Source organism: Neomonachus schauinslandi, chromosome 1 (assembly GCF_002201575.2).
Source record: "Neomonachus schauinslandi chromosome 1, ASM220157v2, whole genome shotgun sequence".
Taxonomy (NCBI): Eukaryota; Metazoa; Chordata; class Mammalia; order Carnivora; family Phocidae; genus Neomonachus; species Neomonachus schauinslandi.
Genome location: NC_058403.1, coordinates 120,723,693 through 120,746,547, shown reverse-complemented (window position 1 = coordinate 120,746,547; position 22,855 = coordinate 120,723,693). Strand labels below are relative to the sequence as shown.

The 22,855-nt window shown below is 39.4% G+C and overlaps 1 protein-coding gene across 3 annotated transcripts in view; it reads right to left on the bottom strand.

Moving 5' to 3' along the window:
* The window catches only part of PIK3CB (phosphatidylinositol-4,5-bisphosphate 3-kinase catalytic subunit beta), a 201,697-nt gene that overhangs the window by 139,692 nt on the left and 39,150 nt on the right, over nucleotides 1-22,855 (bottom strand). For all 3 annotated transcript variants that reach the window (XM_044920373.1, XM_044920370.1, XM_044920377.1), the window contains exon 2: nucleotides 19,741-19,846. The gene's annotated coding sequence lies outside the window, so the exon portion shown is untranslated. The remainder of the gene's footprint in view (nucleotides 1-19,740; nucleotides 19,847-22,855) is intronic.

Below are 22,855 nucleotides of genomic sequence, written 5' to 3'. Positions count from 1 at the left end.
ACAAAACAATCTAATAGGATATTTAAACACTAGCTGCAAGGGCGCCTGGATGGCTCAGTCGGTTAAGCGTCTGCCTTCGGCTCAGGTCATGATCACAGGGTCCTGGGATCAAGTCCCACATCCCATTCCTTGCTCAGCAGGGAGCCTACTTCTCCCTCTGCTTGCCACTCCCCCTGCTTATGCACTCTCTCGCTCTCTCTCTGACAAATAAATAAGATCTTAAAAAAATAATAAAAATAAAATCTTTAAATAAAAAATTAAAAAAAAAATAAAACCTAGCTGCAAAACACTTATTATTACATGACAGAGTTCTGCCTAGTGACCTGCAATGATTTTTAAAAAGACCCCAAGATTCCTTTACTTCTATTCCTCCTTCTTTATTTCTCCTATAACTTCCTACTATTCTTTACTTTTTTTCCCTCTACTGAGAATTGAGGACTATGCACTTTCTCTTATCTGAGCTCTCTCTGGCCAATTAAATAAAGCGGAGGTAATGCTATACTAGTATCCGGACCTAGGTTTACGAAATTGGTAGTTTCAACATGGCAGGGATGTCCACTATCACCACTGCTGTTCAACACAGTCCTAGAATTTCGAGCCTCAGGGTGCCTGGGTGACTTAGTCAGTTCAGCGTTTGCCTTTGGCTTAGGTCATGATCCCAGGGTCTGTCAAATAAATAAATAAAATCTTAAAAAAAAAAAATTAAAAAGAAGTCCTAGCCTCAGCACAGACAACAGAAAAAAGAAATAAAAGGCATCCGAATCAAATTCTCACTCTTCGCAGATGACATGATACTCTATGTGGAAAACCCAAAAGACTCCACCACAAAATTGCTAAAACTCATACACTAATTCATCAAAGTGGCAGGATATAAAATCACTGCATAGAAATCAGTTGCATTTCTACACACTAACAATGAGACAGAAGAAAGAGAAATTAAGGAGTCAATCCCATTTACAATTGCACCAAAAACCATAAGATCCTAGGAATAAACCTAACCAAGGAGGCAAAGGATCTGTACTCAGAAAACTACAGAACACTCATGAAAGAAACTGAGGAAGACAGAAAGAGATGGAAAAATATTCCATGCTCATGGATTGGAAGACAAATATTGTTAAAATGTCTAATGCTACCTAGAGCAATCTACACATTCAATGCAATCCCTATCAAAATACCATGAACTTTTTTTTCCACAGAACTGGAACAAATAATCCTAAAATTTGTATGGAACCAGAGAAGACCCCGAATAGCCAGAGGAATGCTGAAAAAGATGGTGACATCACAATTCCGGACCTCAAGCTCTATTACAAAGCTGTAATCATCAAGACAGTATGGTACTGGCACAAAAACAGACAAATAATCAGTGGAACAGAATAGCGAACCCAGAAATGGCCCCTCAACTCTAAGGTCAACTAATCTTTGACAAAGCAGGAAAGAATACCCAATGGAAAAAAGACAATCTCTTCAACAGTGTTGGGAAAACTGGACAGCCACATGCAGAAGAATAAACTGGACCACTTTCCTACACTATACACAAAAATAGACTCAAAATGGATGCAAGACCTAAATGTGAGACAGGAATCCGTCAAAATCCTAGAGAACAAAGGCACCAACTTCTGTGACCTGGGCTGCAGCAACTTCTTGCTAGACACATCTCCAAAGGTAAGGGAAACAAAGGCAAAAATGAACTATTGGGACTTCAAGATAAAAAGCTTCTGCCCAGCAAAGAAAACCAAAGACAACCGACAGAATGGGAGAAGATATCTGCAAATGACATATCAGATAAAGGGCCAGTATCCAAAATCTATAAAAAACTTACCACACCCAACACCCAAAGAACAAATAATCCAGTCAAGAAATGGACAGAAGACATGAACAAACATTTCTCCGAGAAGACATACAAATGGCCAACAGACACCTGAAAAAATGCTCCACATCACTCGGCATCAGGGAAATACAAATCAAAACCACAATGAAATACCACCTCACACCAGTCAGAATGGCTAAAATTAACAAGTCAGGAAATGACAGATTTTGGCAAGGATGCAGAGAAAGGGGAACCCTCCTACACTGTGGGTGGGAATGCAAGCTGGTGCAGCCACTCTGGAAAACAGTATGGAGGTTCCTCAAAAAGATGAAAATAGAGCTACCCTATGACCCACCAATTGCACTACTGGGTATCTACCCCAAAGATACAAATGTAGTGATCCGAAGGGGCACCTGCACCCCAATGTTTATAGCGGCAATGGCCACAAGAGTCAAACTATGGAAAGAGCCCAGATATCCATCGACAGATGAATGAATAAAGAAGATGTGGTATGTATACAATGGAATATTATGCAGCCATCAAAAATGAAATCTTACCATTTGCAGCAATGTGGATGGAACTAGAGGGTATTATGCTAAGCAAAATAAGTCTGTCAGAGAAAGACAATTATCATATGATCTCACTCATATTGGAATTTAAGAAACAAGGCAGAGGATCATAGAGGAAGAGAGGAAAAAATGAAACAAGAAACTAGAGAGGGAGACAAACCATAAGAAATTCTTAATCACAGGAAACAAACTGAGGGCTGCAGGGGGAGGGGGATGGATGGGGTAACTGGGTGTTGGAAATTAAGGAGGGTACGTAATGTAATGACCCCAGGGTATTATGTAAGACTGATGAGGGGCGCCTGAGTGGCTCAGTCGGTTAAGGCTCTGCCTTTGACTCAGGTCATGATCTCCAGATCCTGCGACTGAGCCCCACATGGAGCCCTGCTGGCATCAGGCTCCCTGCATCAGGCTCCTTGCTCAGCAGGGGGTCTGCTTCTCCCTCTCCCTCTGACCCTCCTCTCTGCTTGTGCTCTCTCTCTCACACATAAATAGATAGATAAATCTTAAAAAAAAAAAAAAAGTGATGAATCACTGACCTCTACCTCTACAACTAATAATATATTATATGTTAATTATTTGAATTTAAATTTTAACAATTTAAAAAAAGAAAAAAACAATAATTTGGTAGTTTCCACCTGCTACCTCTTAAGACCCTTACTTATGAGATGCTCATTCTAAAAGCCATGTGTAGGTCGTTTGACCAAGCCCAACTGACTGCCAGCACCAACAGCCAGATTTCTGAGTGAACAGGGCTTCATGACTCCAGCCCTGATTATGAGTTTCTTCATTCGAGGCCCAGATATTATGGACCCGAGACAAGATGACCCTGCTGTGCCTTGTCCAACTTCCTGACCACAGAAGGGCATAACAAAATGGATGTTTTACACCACTATGTTTTGGGGTGGTTTGTTACAGGAATAGATAATTAGAATATAATCTATTAGATTAAGAGATCAAATTACAGGTGGCTCAGTAGGTTAACTGTCTACTGACTTGATCTCAAGGTCTTGGGATCCAGCCCTGCATTGGGCTCCCTGCTCAGAGGGGAGTTTGCTTTTCTCTGCCCCTCCCCCACCCCTTGAGCATATGCACGCTCTCAAGTAAATAAATAAAATCTTTAAAAGAGATCAGGGCGCCTGGGTGGCTCAGTAGTTAAGCGTCTGCTCTGCGGAAAGCCTGCTTCTCCCTCTCCCACTCCCCCTGCTTGCGTTCCCTCTCTCCCTGTGTCTCTGTCAAATTAAAAAAAAAAATCTTTTAAATAAATAAATAAATAATAAAAAAATAAAAATAGAAGAGATCAAATTACACTATTACAGCCAAGAGTTAATTCATCTGTTACTTTTTTTAAAAATTACACACACATACACACCATGTTCTTAAATAGTTTTCACAAGGGCATTTCTTATAAGAAATTTCTTCTTCTTATATACAAATAGCTTCAGAATATTAGAAAACCAGTTAATCTCTGCAATTACAACAATCTCCAAATCAAAACTCTACTGAAATTTAAATGGAACTGAGAACTAAAAGCTAAAATTAAATTACCTGTGATAATCTTAATGTTGCTATCAATTCCCCTGAAAATGAGGTATATGTTAAATGAGTTTTTAAAAATGTCGTTATATAAAAATGAAAATTCCTTAAATCATAATTGCTGAAATTAGACTCCAAATTTATAAATTAATACAAGCTGTAGTCAACTTCCTTAAATGTTTATAAATTATTTTAAATTCTTATTTTTCCAGAGAAAATGCAGAATATTTAAACAAGTTCTTAATTTAATATTTCTTTTTTTTATTTTTTAGACTTATTTATTTGAGAGAGACAGAGCATGAGCAGGGGTGGGCAGTGGGAGAGGAAGAGGGATAAGTAGACTCCCCGCTGAGTGGGGAGCCCGACATGGGGCAGGGAGCCCGAGGTGGGACTCAATCCCAGGACCCCAAGATCAGGACGTGAGCCAAAGTCAGCCCTTAACCAACTGAGCCACCCAGGGTCCCTTTAATTTAATATTTCAAAGCCAACTAATATTTTCTCTACAACTTAGCACAAACATAACCCCAGAATTATTTCATCTCACATTATAAGCTTCCATTCACTATAAGAACATTATGCAGTTTGTACCCAGGATCTGGATAAACCTAGAGAGTTATGAGTAGCCTGGCTGTTAAAATAAAGAGTCAACATTAACGAAAGCAGCTTTAGCATCTAATATTCCTTCAAAATTGCAGTGGAGGGACACCTGGGTGGCTTAGTCAGTTCAGCATCTGCCTTGGGCTCAGGTCATGATCCCAGGGTCCTGGGATGGAGTCTCCCCGCAGGCTCCTTGCTCAGCAGGGAACCTGCTTCTCCTTCTGCCTGCTGCTCCCCCTGCTTGTGCTCTCTCTCTCTCTCTGACAAATAAATACAATCTTTTTTTTTTTTTTTAAGATTTTATTTATTTATTTGAGACAGAGAGAATGAGAGAGAGAGAGCACATGAGAGGGGGGAGGGTCAGAGGGAGAAGCAGGCTCCCTGCCGAGCAGGGAGCCCGATGCGGGACTCGATCCAGGGACTCCAGGGTCATGACCTGAGCCGAAAGCAGTCGCTTAAACAACTGAGCCACCCAGGCGCCCTAAATACAATCTTTAATAAAAAAAAACTGCAGTGGAACAAGGTGAATGGAGACACAATGGAAACACTTTCCTTATGCCTTTTAAAGTTCAACTCTAAGGGAAGAAGAATGTGTGTGTTACGAACTTTTGGAGTATAGATCCCTTATTTGATACATTCAGAACTGAGACCTACAGAAATAAAATGACTTTCACAGGCCACTGCGGCAGACACTGCTTTTCTCCTTCCATAATTATGGGAATGGGGCTGGGCACTAGATCTTCCAACCTCCTGTGCAGTATGAAGTAGTCATGTATGAAGTTCTCCCTAGTGGAATACTGAGGGGAAATGACCTGTACCACTTTAGGTGAGGGATTTTAAGAAAACTGTTGTGCCGCCTATACCTTTTCTTTCCTCTTCCACTGGTCATAAAGGATGAAGAGTCAAGAGATGGAAGAAATCACCTGGAAGAGAGCCACCCACCAAAGAGGACCATCTACCTCAGATTATCCCATGAGTAACAAATAAATATCTATTGTGTTTGAGCCATTACTCATTTTCATTCTCTTAGAGCAAACTGGACTTCACTAATTTAGTCATACGCATAGTTTAGGTAGTTGCAAGGCCATGATTAAAAACTGCATACCCTCCCTCAGTCACATTCAGTCCAATGCTCTGCCTACTCTACAACTGTATTTTCCTCTCACCCTACTCCAAACAAACAGAAAACAGAACTATGAAGAGTGGGGGAACAACAATGATGAGACTATGTTTATGATACTAGCAAATCACTCACTCCTATTTAAACTCAACAGCTTTCATCCTTGTTTATTACTTTTCACAATGCATTTTTTAATCCCCTGGTAAAAATAAACATAGTTACAGCCTTTTTTCTCCTCCAGACTGTCATCTGACTAGAATTACTATATTTTGGGGGGCACCTAGGTGGCTCAGTTGTTGAGTGTCTGCCTTCAGCTCAGGTCATGATCCCAGGGTCCTGGGATCGAGCCCCGCATCGGGCTCCCTGCTCCACAGGAAGCCTGCTTCTCTCTCTCCCACTCCCCCTGCTTGTGTTCCCTCTCTCATTGTGTCTCTGTCAAGTAAATAAAATCTTAAAAAAAAAAAAAAACAGAATTACTACATTTTTAATAAATGAATACAGAGGCACAGACTATATGAATTTGAGGCATGTATATGAAAGAATGCTAAGGGAAGGGGATATTTTATTTTTTTTATTTTTTTTATTTTTTAAAGATTTTTTTTTATTTATTTGACAGAGAGAAATACAGCGAGAGAGGGAACACAAGCAGCGGGAGTGGGAGAGGGAGAAGCAGGCTTCCCGCCAAGCAGGGAGCCCGATGTGGGGCTCGATTCCAGGATCCTGGGACCATGACCTGAGCCGAAGGCAGACGCTTAATGACTGAGCCACCCAGGTGCCCCGGGAAGGGGATATTTTAACACAGACTTGAAGGAAGAGAGGAAATTAGCTAGGCAAAGTGAGAAAGAATATATCCAAAGACCTAAGAAATCTCAAACATTTGAGGAATTCAAAGACAGCCATTAGGAACATGGAGAGGCAGAATGATACTGGAGAGGCTAGCTACATCTAGATTCTGGTAAGCCATATTGAGGTGTTGCCCTTGATATTAAAAAAAAAAAAGGAAAAGACTCAAGGAAGAATGTTAAACAGGTGAATAAAAATAGATCAAATAGGTGGGCAGGGGTGAAACAGGTAAAGGGGATTAATAGTACATTTATTTTGATGAGTACTGGATAATGTATAGAACTGTTAAATCACTATATTGTACACCTGTAATATAATACTGTATGTTAACTACACTGGAATTAAAATAAAAATTGATCAAATAAATAATTTTTATAAATTTTAGTGAGAAAATAAATATGTAAAAATCATGAACCCAACAGAAAAATGGGCAAAATAATTAAACACAAACTTCAAAGCAGCCAAAAAAATCCATAAACATATGGGGGAAAAGATGTTAAACCTCATTATTCATCAAGGTAACAAATTAAAAACTGAAGGAGATACCATTTCATAGATCACTGCTGGTGGGAGAATAAACTGATTCAATCTCTTTCAGAGTCTGGCATCAAAAATTCCATTACTAAGTACATATCCTTGAAAAAAACTTAACCAATGATGCCACACGTACATGAATGTTCAATGTGGAATTGTTCATAATATCTGAAAGCTAGACACAACCTAAATGCACATTAATAGAATGGATCAGTAAGTTGTACTGAATATTTTACAACAGAGAAAATCAGTATAATACAGCTATACACATCACCATGAATGAACCTTACAATGTTAAGAGGAAAAAAGAATATATACGATATGACTCCATTTACATAAGTACAAATACAATGTTAAATATTTTTCAGATATATACATATAGATGGTAAAGCTATAAAGAAAAAAAAGGTTGGGACACCTAGGTGGCTCAGTCGGTTAAGCATCCAACTCTTCATTTCGGCTCAGGTCATGATCCCAGGGTTGTGAGACTGAGCCCCACGTGGGGAGCCGCGCTCAGAGTGGAGCCTCCTTAAGATTCTCTCCCTCTTCCCTCTGCCCCTCTCACACCCCCCAAAAAAGAAAAGAAAAAAAAGTAAGGAAATAAAATATTCATCTAAGTGTAGCTTGGGGAAAGTAAGAAAAATAAGACACACAGGATTGGCCTGGCTATTATGCACAGAGGTTTTATTTTTTATTTTTCTTTAAATTATAAATTTATTTTTTTTAAGATTTTATTTATTTATTTATTTGAGAGAGAATGAGAGAGAGCAAGCATGAGAGGGGGGAGGGTCAGAGGGAGAAGCAGACTCCCTGCTGAGCAGGGAGCCCGATGTGGGACTTGATCCCAGGACTCCAAGATCATGACCTGAGCCGAAGGCAGTCGCCTAACCAACTGAGCAACCCAGGCGCCCCATAAATTTCAGTTTTAATGTGATCTTCTGTATACATGCTGAATTTCACAATTTTTTTACACACTGAGAGCAATAACATATGTAAAGCTCCCAGGCAGCACCTAGCATGGAGAACTCATTTGATGGGAACCCATTCCCCATTTTGCTCTGTGACCTCCGTGTTGGTGATAACTAAACCCAAGCTCCAGATTTCTCCTGTCACCTGCAGTTGCTTTCCCTCCAGCACTGCTCCAACCTAAGAATCTTGACCATCCTCATACTGCTTCTCCTTATAACCTCTGTCTTTACCTCTAGATTCTGTGAGGGAACTGACATTAGCAGCTGAATAAGGAGTTATGATTCTACTAAACTTTATTCCTGCTACCCTAGCTATTGTCTCAATAGTGAGTTCCTGACCAACAGGGACAGGCTCTTTTATCTTTCAGGTTCTGTACAGTGCCTGATACCAGACATGAATAATCATCTGCTGAATGATGAATAAATAAATACAAACATTATAGATCTAAGCTACTACCTGAAAATAAGATTAAAGTTTAAAATCAGGCTGGTGGGGCGCCTGGGTGGCTCAGTCGTTAAGCAACTGCCTTTGACTCAGGTCATGATCCGGGAGTCCTGGGATCGAGCCCCGCATCGGGCTCCCTGCTCCAGGGGGAGCCTGCTTCTCCCTCTCCCACTCCCCTTGCTTGTGTTCCCTCTCTCTCTGCGTCTCTCTCTATCAAATAAATAAATGAAATCTTTTTTAAAAAATAAAATAAAATAAAATCCGGCTGGTGCAGGAGCACCTGGGTGGCTCAGTCGATTGAGGGTCCAACTCTTAATTTCTGTTCAGGTCATGAACTCGGGGTCCTGAGATCCAGCCCCATGTTAGGCTCTGCACTCAGCAGGGAGTCTGCTTGAGAATCTGTCTCTCTCCTTCCCTCTGTCCCTCCCCCCTCTAAAATAAACAAATAAAATCTTTAATGAAAATTTAAAAAAGGCTGGTGCTTATTCATATTCCCCAGACCCTTTCATAGCAATGTTTTTTTTTAACTGATATATAGTTGACATACAATGTTATATTAATTTCAGGTATTCAACATAGTAATTGAACAATTCTATAGCCCCTTCACAGTTTTAAGGAAGACTCTCTTGGCTGCTCAGGAACAGCAGAAAGATACTTCCAAAGTTGCTTTAAAATCTCTGCCCATAAAAATAGTGGATTTGTAGTCATGGTCTGTATATAATAATCTCCAATCATTAATAATTCTTAAAACTAAATTTAAAAAGCTTTGAATAGGGACGCCTGGGTGGCTTAGTCATTAAGTGTCTGCCTTTGGCTCCGGTCATGATCCCAGGGTCCCGGGATCGAGCCCCACATCAGGCTCCCTGCTCGGCGGGAAGCCTGCTTCTCCCTCTCCCACTTCCTCTGCTTGTGTTCCTCTCTCACTGTCTCTCTCTGTCAAATAAATAAATAAAATCTTCAAAAAAAAAAAAACTTTGAATAAAAAATTAAGACTTTTCAAAGTAACATAAATTATTAAAGTTTTCATTTATTTATTTATTTATTAAAGACTTTATTTATTTGACAGAGAGAGACACAGCAAGAGAGGGAACACAAACAGGGGGAGCGGGAGAGGGAGAAGCAGGCTTCCTGCAGAGCAGGGAGCCCAATGCGGGGCTCGATCCCAGGACCCTGGGATCATGACCTGAGCCGAAGGCAGACGCTTAACGACTGAGCCACCCAGGCGCCCCTCATTTATTTATTTTTAAGTAATCTCTTTACCCAAAGTGGGGCTCAACCTCATGACCCCATGCAAGCCTGGCGCCCCACATAAATTATCTTCTATTTCAGTTTTAACTATTATAATATTTATAATCATACTTAAAACATACTCTATTATGCAAGAAAATTGTTAATCCTCCACAAAAACAAAACAATGATATTTAATAACATGTGGCATAAGAGCATGCTCTTATATTGGAAAACTGTACTGACATCAACAAGGCAGCCATTTATATTGCCCTTTATATACTACTTCCTCTGTCATGTGGCAGTCAAAAGGCTAAGTGAGATGCTTGCAGCAAAGAAAACAGTTTTGAAAGGTCATGCTACGCAGATAGCCAGAATTTCTTTAACAATATCCTCACTGTCTACGGTAGACTATATGGACAATCTGAGCACAGTTATTTTCTGAGTAAAAGCAAAAACCACGTTATCAAAGGACCAGAAACAGTAAGCACTCAACAAATGATCTTTATGAACATTTTTTCTAACTGCATAAACATTCAATATACATTAAAGAAAAAGAACCCTGAGGCAAAGACAAGAACTGGAGGAAGAGGAACTAATAAAGATGGGAAGCAAGTTTAAACCACTCAGTTTATTCACAGTGTTCATGTAACATGATAAGAAGCTTCTAAAGTAAGTTGTTTTTTTTTTTAAGATTTTATTTATTTATTTGACAGAGAGAGAGAGAGCTAGCATACAAGCAGGCGGGGCAGCAGGCAGAGGGAGAGAGAGAAGCAGACTCCCCACTGAGCAGCGAGCCCGATGTGGGGCTCCATCCCAGGACCCTGGCATCATGACCTGAGCCGAAGGCAGACGCTTAACTTACTGAGCCACCCAGGCGCCCCATAAAGTGAACTTTTTGAAATTAAAATATGTCATTTAGCAACAAAAAGCATAATTATAACAATACTTAAGAAAATGAATACAATCTACTTCAAAATCTTAATGACAATTACAAACAAGGTGCAAAGCTTCAAAAACCTCTGCAAGAGCTATAATCCCATCAACATTTTTTCCTTTAATAATTCTTATTGGTCTATCATCCATCTAAACAGACAACATCTTTCCTGAACTATCACACAGACAATGTATGAGTCAACAGCAAGATGAAAATTTCCCAACCTCCTTATAAAATTTCCAATCTCGGAAGTTAACAAGTGTACTCTTTGGGGGAAGAAAAAATCATTCTAGCTCATTTAATCATCTTGTCCTATCCTGCGAAATTATAATTATTCCTACCTACTAATCAAAACACAAAGCCTTCTCCAGAGCCAAGTGAAGGTACTAGTATATTAGATATCACAGCCAAGTTACATAGACACAGTATCCGTAAGTTTCTGGCAACATATTCTTTTTAAGCCTCCAGAATTTTAAATTCACAGGAATTAACTAGAACACAACTTTCTTTACCAGTTCTGATCTTACAGCAGAGCATGAGGATTTGTGTTACTTCTATAACTACTAAAAACAATCTATGATATACACTGTTCTAAGATAATACACATACTTAAAACATTCCACTATTCAAAACCAAAAGTAAACTACAAATTGTAACCCTTGTATATTAGTGGTGGGAAGGTAAAATGGTGCAACGACTGTGGAAGAATATGGCAGTTCCTCAAAAATTTAAACACAGACTTACCATATGATCCAACAATTCCACTACCCAAAAGAATTAAAAGCAGGGGGGCACCTGGGTCACTCAATCAGTTAAGCATCTGACTCTTGATTTCGGCTTGGGTCGTGATCTCAAGGTCATGAGATCAAGCCTGACACTGGGCTCTGGGCTCAGCAGGGAGTCTACTTCTCTCTCCCTCTCCCTTTGCCCCTCACCCCCCACTTACACTAAGATAAATAAATCTTTAAAAAATAAAAAAGCAAGGGGTGCCTGGCGGGCTCAGTCATTAAGCGTCTGCCTTCGGTTCAGGACATGATTCCAGGGTCCCGGGATCGAGCCCCGTGTCAGGCTCCCTGCTCAGTGGGAAGCCTGCTTCTCCTTCTCCCACTCCCCCTGCTGTGTTCCCTCTCTCGCTGTGTCTCTCTCTGTCAAATAAATAAATAAAATCTTAAAAAACAAAACAAAACAAAACCTTCCTTGAGCACCTCGGTGGCTCAGCCAGTTAAGTGTCTGCCTTCGGCTCAGGTCATGATCCCAAGGTCCTAGGATCGAGCCCCATGTCCTCAGTGGGGCGCCTGCTTCTCCCTCTGCCCCTCCCACTGCTCATGCTCTCACTCTCTCTCTAATAAATAAAATATTTAAAAAAAAAAAAAACTTCCTTGAGTCTAGACTCCTTACCATGGCCATAGGACCAACACGGCCCAGCCCTACCTACATGAACTTCATCTCATGATACTATGGTCCTCTTCCATTCTGTTCTAGAGTATGGGACTTCTTTCTATATCTCCAACACAACAAGCTTATTTCCACTTGAAGGTTCTTACTTAGTTTGATTTTCAAGTGACAGAATTTTTGTCTTTCACATCTTTTTTTTTTTTTTTTTAAAGATTTTATTTATTTGACAGAGAGAGACACAGTGAGAGAGGGAACACAAGCAGGGGGAGTGGGAGAGGGAGAAGTAGACTTCCCGCAGAGCAGAGAGCCCGATGTGGGGCTTGATCCCAGGACCTTGGATCATGACCTGAGCCGAAGGCAGACGCTTAACGACTGAGCCACCCAGGTGCCCTTTCACACCTTATCTTAATGTCACCTCCTCAGGAGTAAACACCGAGGGGTGCCTGGGTGGCTCAGTCAGCTAAGCATCTGCCTTTGGCTCAAGTCATGGTCTCGAGGTCCTGAAATTGAGCCCTGCATGAGGCTTCCTGCTCGGTGAGGAGTCTGCTTTTCCTTCTCCCTCTGTGCCTCACCCCACTCGTGCTCTGTCAAATAAATAAATAAAATCTTAAAAAAAAAATAAAGGGAGTGCCTAGGTGGCTCAGTCAGTTAAGTGTCTGCCTTCGACTCAGGTCATGATCCTAGGGTCCTGGGATCAAGCCCCACATCGGGCTCCCCGCTCAGAAGGAAGCCTGCTTCTCCCTCTCCCTCACCCTGCCACTCCCCCTGCTTATGCACACTCTCTCTCTCTGTCTCTCTCTGTCAAATAAATAAATAAAATATTTTAAAAGAAAAAAAGAAACAAAAGAAGTAATCACCCAGCCACTCTACCAAGCACTTTGTTTTAAAATTCTCTTCGTTATCACATTACAATTTGGTATTTTTCTGGATCTTATCTATAAGAATACCTGGCACAAAGCAGATGTTTAATAAATATTCAGTGAATTTGGTGATTACAATGTTTTCCCTAAATATTTTCTTCTCCCAGGATCCCAACACCCCTGTTATTTAACTATATACCTAGCAGATAACCTTAATCCCTACCTTATTAACAAAGTAGGATAAGGAATTACACAGTTTTCCTCCTCTTTGCCTAAAAATTCCTTGATTTGCTTTCTTCTATTCCACTGGTTTCTAAGCAGAAATGTTGCTACTTTTCTGTAAGAATTAAGCCCTTTACCCATGTCCTTGATCTCAAACCTTTCTACCTCCTCCTGGCAATTAATCACTCTAATATTTAAACTACTAAACTCTAATGGATCATTCCCCTTTACCTAAAATATACTACATGCTAATGCAAAAATATCTCCTATATGGCTAAGTCCTCACAACTGCACAAACTTCTTGAAAAACATTCTACTTTATTCTTCATGCTGTGTAGGTTGTAAAACCATTTACTTAACTCTTTTTTTTAAGAGAGAGAAAGGGGGGAGGGGCAGAGAGAGAATCTTAAGCAGGTTCCACATCTAACACGGAGCCCGGATTCGGGGCTCAATTTCATAACCCTGAGATCATGCCATGAGCGGAAATCAAAGAGTCGGACACTCAACTGACTAAGCCACCCAGATGTCCTTCAATAACTTCTTAATAGTTAAATTCAGTGATGCTTTCCAGGGTATTAAAATCCTTAATCTTGGGGCGCCTGGGTGGCTCAGTTGGTTAAGCAACTGCCTTCGGCTCAGGTCATGGTCCCAGGGTCCTGGGATCGAGCCCCGCATCGGGCTCCCTGCTCGGCAGGAAGCCTGCTTCTCCCTCTCCCACTCCCCCTGCTTGTGTTCCCTCTCTCGCTATGTCTCTCTCTGTCAAATAAATAAATAAAATCTTTAAAAAATAAAAATAAAATAAAATAAAATAAAATCCTTAATCTTTCTACAGCATCTCATCCCTCTAAAGAGCCTCTCCCTGAAATTCTTTACTACGCTTCAAAGAAAGACGCTGCATGATTCTGCTCTCCTTAATATTTTTCTTATTTCTCCTTTACTGATTCTTTTTAACAACATCCACTCATTTACCATAGATACTTCCTAAAGTCCTGCACTTAACATTTTTCTCTCGGCTAGGGCCCTGTAAATATTACCTACTCTCAATTGACATTCTATGTGAATTACTCCAAAATCTATTATATCCAGGTCCTAAAGTATATTTTTCTAATTTCCAGTTTCATATTCCCACAATTAAGGAAATATCCTAAAACGTCTACCTATAACTCAAAAAATGTGTCTAACAAAATTCATCATGTTACAGTCCCACCCACTAGACCATTAGTACCAGTCTTTCCTCATAATTTCCTTACTTCTTCTGTTCATGGTACCATCATACTTCAAGCCACCAGAACTCAAAATCTTGGATTCGTTTGTATGACTCCTTTCTTCCATATTCTCTGCCAAATCTACTTCTGAAATCTCTGCTGTTGAATGAACTCAATCAGGTAGTCATTATTTCACTTCTGCAGCCCTGATCACAGCTGTAATTAGCCAATTCATTTCATGAACATTTGTTAAGCACTTAACTTGCCTGCAAGACTAGAAGCCCAGTTTAGCTGGCAAAATAAGCCCAGGCAGGTAATGTCTGTCCTTGTTAACAGAACACAGACCATGTAATTTATCATCCATGTAATGTATCACTGGATGAACCATGTAATTTATCATCCAAACCAGTAGACTTAAAAGCAAAAGAGGGCATTAAAAATAGGTGAACAGGGGCGCCTGGGTGGCTCAGTCATTAGGTGTCTGCCTTCAGCTCGGGTCACGGTCCCAGGGTCCTGGGATCGAGCCCTGCATTGGGCTTCCTGCTCAGCGGGGAGCCTGCTTCTCCCTCTCCCACTCCCCCTGCTTGTGTTCCCTCTCTAGCTGTGTCTCTCTCTGTTAAATAAATAAAATCTTTAAAAAAAAAAAAATAGGTGAACAGCCAGGGGTGCCTAGCTGGCTCAGTGAGTGGAACATGTAACTCTTAAACTGGGGGTTGTGAGCTTGAGCCCCACTTTGGGTGTAAAGATTACTTTAAAAAAAATAAAATCTTGGGGCACCTGGGTGACTCAGTCAGTTAAGCATCTGCCTTCAGCTCAGGTCATGATCCCAGCATCCTGGGATCAAGCCCCACATCAGGCTCCGTACTCAGCGGGGAGCCTGCTTCTCCCTCTCCCTCTGCCTGCCTGTCTGCTTACTTGTGATCTCTCTCTCTCTCTCAAATAAATAAATAAAATCTTTAAAAAAATAAAAAATAAAAAATAAATAAAATAAAATAAAATCTTAAAGAAAACAGTCGGACATCTAGAGATGCAAGAATGGTTCAATATCTGCAAATCAATCAATGTGATGCGCCACATTAACAAAATGAAGGATAAAAATCATATGATCATTTCAATAGATACAGAAAAAGCATTTGACAAAATTCTACATCTGTTCATGGTAAAAACTCTCCACAAAGCAAATTTAGAGGAAACACATCTCAACGTAATAAAAACTATATATGACAAACTCAAAGCTAACATAATACTCAAAGCTGAAAGTTTTTCCTCTAAGATCAGGAATAAAACAAGGATGCCCACTCTCAACACTTTTACTCAACACAGTACTGGAAGTTCTAACCACAGCAATGAAACAAAAATAAATAAATAAAAGGCATCCAAATTGGTAGGAAAAAGTAAAACTGTCACTATTGCAAATGACAAGGTATAATATATAGAAAATTAAAAAAAAAACAAAACCCTAAAGATTCCACCAAAAAAAAAAATATTAGAACTAAAAAATTAATTGAGTAAAGTTGAGGGCACAAAACTAATATACAGAATACTGTTGCATTTCTATATGCAATAATGAACAGAAAGAGATATTAAGAAAATAATCCCATTTACAAGTGCATAAAAGAATAAAATACCTAGGAATAAATTTACCCAAGGAAGTAAAAGACCTGTACTCTGAAAACTATAAGATATGATGAAAGAAACTGAAGACCGGGCATGTGGGTGGCTCTGTCGGTTAAGCATCCAACTCCTGATCACAGCTCAGGACCTCATGAGTTCAAACCCTGTGCTGGACTCCACGCTCAACTTCTTAAAAAGTTTAAAAAAAGGAAGCTTTAAAAATAAAAAAAGAGCGGGGCACCTGGGTGGCTCAGTCGTTAAGTGTCTGCCTTCTACTCAGGTCATGGTCCCAGGGTCCTGGGATCGAGCCCCACATCGGGCTCCCTGCTCCGCGGGAAGCCTGCTTCTCCCTTTCCCACTCCCACTGCTTGTGTTCCTGCTTTCACTATCTCTCTCTCTGTCAAATAAATAAATAAGAAATCTTTAAAAAAAATAAAAATTAAAAAAGCTGGGTGGCTCAGTCGTTAAGCGTCTGCGTTCAGCTCAGGTCATGATCCCGAGGTCCTGGGATCGAGCCCTGCATCGGGCTCCCTGCTCGGCAGGAAGCCTGCTTCTCCTTCTCCCACTCCCCTTACTTGTGTTCCCTCTCTTGCTGTGTCTCTCTCTATCAAATAAATAAATAAAATCTTTAAAAAAATAAATAAATAAAATAAAATAAAAAATAAAAAAAAGAAATTGAAGACAACACAAATAAATGGAAACATATACCATGTCTATGGACTGGAAGAATTAACATTGTTAAAATGCCCATACTACCCACAACAATCTACAGATTCAATGCAAGCCGTATCAAAATACCAACAGTATTTTTCATAGAACTAGAATAATCCTAACATTAGTACAGAACTACAAAAGACCCTAAACAGCCAAAGCAACCTTGAGAAAGAACAAAAACTGAAGTATCACAATTCTAGATTTCAAACTACACTAAAAACCTATAGTAATCAGAACAGCATGGTACTGGCACAAAAGTAAGACCCATGGATCAACGGAACAGAATAAAAAGCCAAGTAATAAACCCATACTTAATGTGGTTAATCTATAACAAAGGAGGCAATACACAATGGGGAAAGGACAGTCTCTTCAATAAATGGTGCTGGGAAACTGGACAGATACATACAAAAAAATGAAACTGGACCACTTTCCCATACGGTACACAAAAATAAACTCAAAATGGATTAAAGACCTAAATGTGAGACCTGAAACCATAGAACTCCTAGAAGGAAACATAGGCAGTAAATTCTTACACATCAGCCTTCATGGTATTTTTCTGGATTTGTCCTCCCAAGCAAGGAACAAAAGCAAAAATAAATAGTTGGCAGTATGCCAAAATAAAAAGTTTCTGCACAGCAAAGGAAACCATCTACAAAATGAGAAGGCAATTTACTGAATGGGAGAAGACATTTACAAATTATGTATCTGATAAGTAGTTAATATTCAAAATAAATAAAGAATTTATACAAGTCAACACCAAGAAAACAATCTGATTTTAAAAATGGGCAGAGGCACTGAATAGACATTTTTCCAAAGAAGACATACAGATAGCCAAAAGACACATGAAAAGACGCTCAACATCACTGATCATCAGGGAAATGCAAATCAAAACCACAATATCACTTCACACCAGTCAGAATGGCTAGTACCAAAAAGACAAGTAGTAACAAATGTTGGTGAGGATGTAGAGAAAAGGGAATCCTTGTATACTGTTGGTAGGAATGTAAATTGGTGCAGCCACTTTGGAAAACAGCATGGAGTTTCCTCAAAAAATTAAAAATAGAAATACCGGGGTGCCTGGGTGCTCAGTCGGTTAAGTGTCTGCCTTCAGCTCAGGTGATGATCCCAGGGTCCTGGGATCGAGCCCTGCATTGGGCTCCCTGCTCAGCAGGGAGTCTGCTTCTCCTCACTCAGCCCCTTCCCCTGTTGTGTTCACTCTCTCAAATAAATAAAATCTTTTAAAAAAATAAGAAATAAAAAGAAATAACCAGGGGCGCCTGGGTGGCTCAGTCGTTAAGCGTCTGCCTTCGGCTCAGGTCATGATCCCAGGATCCTGGGATTGAGCCCCGCATCGGGCTCCCTGCTCGGTGGAGAGCCTGCTTCCCCCTCTCCCACTCCCCCTGCTTGTGTTCCATCTCTTGCTGTGTCTCTCTCTGTCAAATAAATAAATAAAATCTTTATTTAAAAAAAAAAAGAAATAACCATATAATTAGGTAATTTCACTTCTGGACACTTACGAAAAGAAAACAAAAATGCTACTTCAAAAAGATATATGCACCCCTATGTTTACTGCGGCATTATTTACAGTAGCCAAGATATGGAAGCAGCCTAAGTGTCCACAGATAGATGAATGAATAAAGCTGTGATATACATGTATAAAATGCAGTATTACTCACCCATAAGAAAAGTGAAATCTTTTTTTTTAAGATTTTATTTATTTATTTGACAGAGAGAGAGAGAGACAGCGAGAGAGGGAACACAAGCAGGGGGAGTGGGAGAGGGAGAAGCAGACTCCCCGCCGAGCAGGGAGCCCGATGTGGGGCTTGATCCTAGGACCCTGGGATCATGACCTGAGCCAAAGGCAGACGCTTAACAACTGAGCCACCCAGGTGCCCAGAGAAGTGAAATCTTGCCATTCATGACAACATGGATGGACCTACAGGATATTATGCTAAGTGATATAAGTCAAAGGCAAATACCTTATGATTTCACTTACATGTGGAATCTAAAAACAAAACAAGCAAATAAACAAAGAAACAGACCCCTAAATATAGAACTGGGGGTGGCCAAAGGTGAGGGTAGTGGCAGGGTGCATGCAACTCTTGATCTTAGGATTGTGAGTTCAAGCCCCATGATGGGCATAGAGATTACTTAAAAAAAAAATAAAAATAGTAAAGATCAATAAAAATTTTAAAAAGATAAAAACTGGGACGCCTGGGTGGCTCAGTTGGTTAAGCATCTGCCTTCCAGTTGGGTCATGATCCCAGGGTCGTAGGATCGAATTCTGCACTGGGCTCCCTGCTCAATGGGAAGCCTGCTTCTCCCCCTGCCTGCTGCTCCCCCTGCTTATGCTCTCTCTCTCTCTCTGACAAATAAATAAATAAAATCTTAAAAAAAAAAAAAAAAAAAGATAAAAACTAACTCATGGGGATAAAAAAGTACAGAGCAAAAAAAAAGTTGGGCGATTACAGAATGATATATGCCAATTATATCTCAAAGCTAGGGGGAAAAGTTTGGCATTAATTGATCTACAAGAGGCTTAAACCAGGATATATGGTCATGCTAACTAGAACTCCAGTACTTAGGAAAATGATTGCTGCATCCTAAGTACATTCTACCTACTGATTTAATAAATGAATTCGAGATGAAATATTCACTTTATCACCTCCTCTTCACTCTTTTACTGCAAACTTATTTTCAGCCACAAACACTGTCTTGAAAGGGGCAAACAATAACCTCCTAACTACCAACTCCGAAAAAGGTCCAAAAAGCTTCAGTTTTCAATTAACCTCTCTAAACAGCTTTCAACAATACTATCCCCTCCACCGTCCTTCATGAAGCTCTGTTAACAATGAGATAAACATAATCCTAACCATCAGACTATTTTAAAACAACGCCTAGGATTTCTACCTTTCTAACAGAGATTAACTAAAAGATTTAGAATCTAGGGGAGCCTGGCTTGCTCAGTCAAAAGAGCATTCAATTCTTGATCTCAAGGTCATGAGTTCAAACCCCATGTTGGGAGTAGAGATTACCTAAAAATAAAATCTTAAAAAAAAAAAGATTTAGAACCTAACTAATATTCCCTTCCTTCTATTTTTCAACTTCTGGAAAATGAACGTAAGTAAAGATACAAAATTGGATACTTACCTCAAAATGATAGCCCCCATTTCAGTCTTTTAAGATATCAGATGATGACATTACTTATTTTTTTAAACTGAAGTTTTCGTGGAAGACTTTCAAATTAGAAGACACACTACAAAAAAGGGTGAAGATAAAAGGTATTAACACCTAAATGAGCTAAATTAAAAATAAATTTATTACTTGTATGACATGACTGTTTATAACTATTTTTAAATATGGGGAAAAATATAAGAAACATATGAACTACAATATTAAAATTGTAGAGCATTAGAACAAGAAGGGAACTAAGTAGACACCCTATACAACTACCTAAATCCTCTCATTCAGATCACCTTTTTGAAACCTCTTTTCTGTAACATGCTAATTTTCTTTCAACTTCTCAACCTATTCCTCTATCTACATCATAAGCTACTAACTATGGATAGCTTATTTCATCTTCCCCCCTTTTCTAGTATTTGAAACACACACAATATATGGAAAGATGCATGCAAGCAAACGTAAGATGAACACTATAAATCACCATCCCACAGAAGAACACCAATAACATTACATCTACCTACATGCTCCTCTCATCCCAACCTTTATCCTGAATAATTATTCCATTACTGTTTAAAACAGAACTTTGTCACACATGTATATATCCCTAAATAATGTTTTGTTTAGCTTTGTATCCCTGGCTCCCTTTTTCAGCTTGATAAATTCATATGCTGATGGAGTCTTCAGGGATGTGAATTTTGTCACTCAAATATTTTTCTAAGCTTTATTCATGTTACTTTTTAATTCTCTAGAGTGTTTCATTATGTAAATACGCCACAATGTATTTATTCTGTTTTCAAGCATTTAAGATGGTTTAAAGTTTTTTGCTTTTATCAACATTATTATGCAAGTCTCCAGGTGCACATGAACAAGAATTTCTTTAGGGTATGCTTTTTTTTTTTAGATTTTATTTATTTATTTGACAGAGAGAGACAGCAAGAGAGGGAACACAAGCAGGGAGAGTGGGAGAGGGAGAAGCAGGCTTCCCGCGGAGCAGGGAGCCCGATGCGGGGCTTGATCCCAGGACCCTGGGATCATGACCTGAGTAGAAGGCAGACGCTTAACGATTGAGCCACCCAGGCACCCCATCTTTAGGGTATGCTTTAAACCTAGCAGTGGAATTGGTGGGTTATAGGACATGTAAATTCCCAACTTTACCAAAAATGCCAAACTGTCTTCCGATTATATCACTCTACCAACTCAGCAGCAGTATGTAAACTGATGACACAATCCTCTCCAATACCTGGTAAATTCAGATTTCTTAATTTGAGGCAATATAGAACTTATACCATGATTTCAGTCTGTATTACTTAATGAGGTTGAAGACCTTTTCACATGTTTATTAATATCTATGTTCCTTTCTGCATTCCTTTGTTCACAGTTTTGGCCATTTTTATTGGGTTGCGTTTTTCTCATTACTTACTAGGCTTTATAGTATGTAGCCACAACTGGCTACATAATTTGGAGGCCCAGTGCAAAATTAAAAAGCAGGGCCATGGGGTGCCTGAGTGGCTCAGTGGGTTAAGCCTCTGACTTTGACTCAGGTTGTGATCCCTGGGTCCTGGAATAGAGCACCACATCAGGCTCAGGCTCAGGCTCTGTGCGGGGTGGGGCGTCTGCTTGTCTCTTCCCTCTCCTTCTGCCCCTCCCCTCTCATGCTCTGTCTCTCAAATGAATAAATAAAATTTTTAGTATCTTTTTTTTAAGGTTTTATTTATTTATTTGAGAGAGGGAGACAGAGATGGCTAGGGAGAGCACAAGCGGGGAGGAGAGGGAAAAGCAGGCTCCGCAGAGCAGGGAGCCACACTCGGGGCTTGATTACAGAACCCTGGGATCATGACCTGAGCTGAAGGCAGGCGCTTAATTAACTGACTGAGCCACCCAGGTGCCCCTCCGGAGGGGATTTTAATTTTAATTAAAAATTCAGAAATTTTAATAATTTTAATTTTTTAGAAATTTTAATAAAAAATTCCAAGCATCTGGTTAGAACATTTTTACATTTAAAGATGTAAAAGAAGGGAGAAAAGACTTAATCTTCAAGTTTCATAAAATTAGTAAGAATTAAAGGAGAGCGTAATTGTTGCTATAAAGGTTGAAAATTTTTTTCATTTTGTATCTTCAAAATAAAATTCTGTTAGAAAGGAAGTAATTTAATTCTCGCCTTGGTTTGCTTTTGTAATAAGGTCAATAATACTCTTTAAAATGAGACGAATGTTATAAAACAGACTTTAGACAATGTTAAAATATATCAAACTGCTTACTTTTCCAAAAGTAAGGGAATCGGTCAACTGAAAATAACCACAATTTGTTGGTGCAGGATGTTGACAGTCAGGGAGGCTATGCATGTGGGGGCAGGGATATAAGAGAACTCTCTGTACTTCCTACTCAATTTATTGTGAACCTAAAACTGCCAAAAAATGATGTCTAGGGGGGAGTCTGCTTCTCCCTCTGCCCTTCCCCCTGCTGGTGCTCTTGCTCTCTCTCAAATAAATAAATAAAATCTTTAAAAAAAAATTTACTCTTAAAATTCCTACTAAAACTTTAGGTAAAAACAATGTTATTACTAACTTTACACATGAAGATCCACTCTCCCAGAAAGGAAAAAATTCTGGACAAACAATAAACATCCAATAAACTTTAAAAAGATGTGGGTGAAGATTTCAAAAGCTTATCCAAGCACTGAGAATGGCATATAAACAAACAAAAACCCCTATACAGAGTCTATCTCTAGTCCTTGTTCAAGTAAAAATACTTTTCTACAAAAACAGAAATAAAAAAGATACTATGCCTCAATCATGCAAGTTATATTATAATTTAAGAGCTGGCTAAACTATTCAAGTAACAGTGATTTCAACCTCCCAATCTCCACCCACAAATAAGCAAGCAAAACCATGTAAATTCAAAATTCACTTCATGGTGTAAGTATTCATCTCTCTCCACTTCACCTTCTTCCTACTGAACTCAGAGTACTCCTCACATACTAGCACAAAGTCCTAGCCCTACATCAAAGGATAAAGTAATGTAATTTCTACCACATTTTTTTTTTTACAAAATGCAATTATTAGAGTCAAAAATATTCTTTAAT